Source organism: Carya illinoinensis, chromosome 16, assembly GCF_018687715.1.
Source record: "Carya illinoinensis cultivar Pawnee chromosome 16, C.illinoinensisPawnee_v1, whole genome shotgun sequence".
NCBI classification, from domain to species: Eukaryota; Viridiplantae; Streptophyta; class Magnoliopsida; order Fagales; family Juglandaceae; genus Carya; species Carya illinoinensis.
The window spans coordinates 26,193,085-26,196,788 of NC_056767.1; positions in this window are offsets into that span (position 1 = coordinate 26,193,085).

Consider the following 3,704-nt stretch of genomic DNA (forward strand, 5'->3'; position numbering starts at 1 on the left):
CATCTCCATGCACGTCCGCAGAGTGCTTCAACCATAGAAGCCTGCATGAGCCACAAACCATGAGTGCATCCATGAGTTGTGCCAAGCACCATAGAAGCCTGCATGGGCTACAAACCAGAGAAGCTGTTCTCAATTTGCTTAAGCCACCATAACTCTAACCGCCGCGAGATCTTTATTATCAAGCACCTAAACAAACACACAAAAATATAAGAAGAAGGGAATGAGGGATGAGCCGACGCTCCCCCCTCCCTCTTGGGGGATTTGCTGTTTTGAAACTTTGTGTTGTTATATTTGTTGAGACTTAAAAATTTCCACGACTTAGAGAATGCGCATTAATATTGCACAAGTTGACAACTAGTTATTGTATATATAATTTTGAAAGCAGAAAGGTTGGTTCTTTTGAAGTCACGTATAAATTCTCAAAACTCACAAGTTTTTGAAGCATAAAGATCTCACCAAATGTTAATTTTAGAACAACAAAATCTAATTCTCTTAATGCAAAAATCTCATCAAATATCAAATATGAGTTGCATGACTCTTATTTTCATTCACTTTAATGGCTCATCAATGGCTTTACTGATGTGTTGACATACAAAGTACTGAATAAAATCCATCCACATGGAGGTAAACTATATTTTATACATCTTCCTGCCAGGTTTTGTAATAATTAAACCGTTTCTTAGATGCATCTTTGTGTGTATATATATACTAACAGTAGTGTGACGTGCAATGCACGTTCTTCTAGTTGGAAAAAAATTTGTTGAAATAATATCTAAGCCGTAAACAAAATGTGGATGGAAATAACTTAATGTAAAGCATAAAAAGCTTATACATACAAGCATCTATTGAAATTAATTGAATTGAAAACCAATGGATTGATGAAAAAGATACACACATAATTAAATTCTCCCAATGTTTGACATTGTAGGGAAAACAAAACCTAGTACTTTATACAGATTCACAAACAAGCCAAAACATAATATTTACAGCCAAAAAAAAAAAAACTGAAGATTTTGAATGCATTTGATCCATTCACTCATTTTCAAAAAGGATGCAACTTCACAAAAACTCAACAGATAGGATTTAAAATTGTAGTTTTTATCCTAAAAGGAGCATATAACATGTAATTTTTTTTTAAGATCATCAAAGTGGCTGTTACACAGTCTGGGGGATGGATTTATTTAAGGATTATGTTGCTTCATCTGCAGTATGGATGGATATGATGTTCAATTTTTTGTGGCGTTACTGCCTCCATTGGTCCACATATGCAGTAAGTTGAATAATCCATTCTTTTTCAGAAGTTTTTTCTGTCATGTCTTGCAAATAGGATAGATGCTCTTATATAGAATGAATTTGGACCATTTGCATAATTAATATTGAAATAAAATAACGTAAGTACAGAAAGTTGGAAGCACACTAAATACATAAAATGGTGTAGTTTGGTTGTTGCTCTTAGTTTTGCATTTAAATATAGTCTTCGTATGTTTGATTGGGAAACTTGTGCAATTGAAATGTATAAAATTAAGTGATGATGAAAGTAATTAATTATTTATAAAAGAACTGTTAGGAAAGAACTGAATGAGACTTATAATGTTTTTCTTTAATCACATTTGCAATTATTTATAAAAGAACTGAAACAAGGAGAGAGAAGCTGTGATTTGAAGAATACTTGTAATGTAAAAAATTATATTGAGAATGTCAAATGGGTTGAATTTCAAGAGAAAAGAACTACTTGCATTTCTTATTCGGATGTGTTGATACTTATGCATAGATATATCCACGATAAAGTAGTGATCATGCATACCGCTGCATTTTGCTTTGTTAATTAGCTTCGTGGATTGTCTACCGATCGAGCTGCCTGCCAATCTAAGGATGTTTCTAGAGAAATTCTTGGGGATCCAATGTTTTTTTTATTTCTAGAGAAATAATTGTACGAGACATAGAAAGCCTGCAATGTCCCGAATGTTTTTTTTTTTATTTACTTAATAATTAAAGAAATATTTTTTAGTGATATTGTGAATTTTTTTTTTTATTTTTAAAAAAGTATTTAAATTAATAATAAATTAAATAAAAACATTTTACTTGATTTAGTGGGTTCTCGTACTACATCCGAGATTCCGAGGAATGTAGCAGTGCTCATGTTTCTATATCTCGTACAATTTTTTCTTCAAAGTCAAGGCCGTGTACCCCACCGCGCGCCCATCTTGAGTCTTGACCAACTTTTCCTTATTATTTCTTTTTTCTTTTTCTGTTTTTTTTTTTTTGAGAAAATGAATGGTCAGGATAAAAGAAAAAAAATAATTTCAAGTCATTTAAATTAATTATAAAAAATATAAAATAAGTGATAATTATTTTTTAACGATACGTTTTGTATTTTTTTCTAACTAATTTAAATGAAGTAAAAATCTATTTTTCTGTATAGCCACGCTAAAGGATATGCTTTAATAATCCTAGTTATAATTTTCCAACATAGTAGGGTATGCCTAATCAATAATTTCAACACCTTGATCATAAGGATAAGATATGAATAATTATAAGGACAAGATATGTACATGTGAATTCAGTATTATTCAAATCAATTACTCGAAACTTCCAATGGTACTTTTCCAACATAATTGGGCTGCTTAATTAATAATTTTAACACCTTAAAGCATGATAAGATACAAGTGAATTCAGGGATCCAATCCCACATTGAACATTAAAATTATTGATAAATTCTTGAAAATGGAATTTATTATTTTTTTAATAATAATTAAAGTATAATGCTATACACCACACCACCATCTCATTTGCATCTTATTATATATGATGTGGTGCATTTATCACCATTTGATGATAAAGAAGCATGTAATAAATAATCATTCAATGGTCGTAAATGTGCTACATCTTACTTAGTGGGATGTAAGTAAGATGGTAATTTAGTATATAGAATTTTCTATTTTTTAATAAATAAATAGTTTTTTAAAGTTATGGATCCCAGTGCTAGCCTGTACCCAATGGTCAAAAAAGTGAAAACAACACTCTGAAATGTTGTTTGTTGATCAATGTGTACCAGCTTTTCAGTAAAATCTTTATAGATATAAAGTGGCTATCTAAAGGAATTTTATTGGTTCAACTGTTTTTGTTGTTTTACCGTTAAAATTAACGCCGTTAGTTACATAAATAAATTAAAGTGGCTCTCTCTCTCTTCTTAAAAGTTCTTATTTTTTTTTAATCTCTCTTCCCCCAATCACTTATAAATAAATTCATAGTTATCTAAGTTCATGCAGCATGCATCGATCCAAGAACCAATGCATTGATGATCATTTATTTATGAGGTATGTTAGATATATATATATATATATTATATATATATCATATATATATATATATATATCTATATAAATTATATAAATATATATTCTATATTCTATTATATATATGATATTTTATATAAATTATAATTTATATATAAATTTATATATGTGATTTAAAATTTCTATTCATTCCTTATATAAACAAAGTGAAATGTAAAATAATTAAGTTTAAATCTATTTACTAATTACATTTACGAATACAATTATTTCAATAAAATATTATTTATTTATCAATTTAAATTCATTATGAAACAATAAAATCAAATAATAATATCTTATAAAAACCTTAGTATTTTTATTTCTTTATAAAAATTATATCAATTTTTAAAAATAATCGCTTTATTAAAC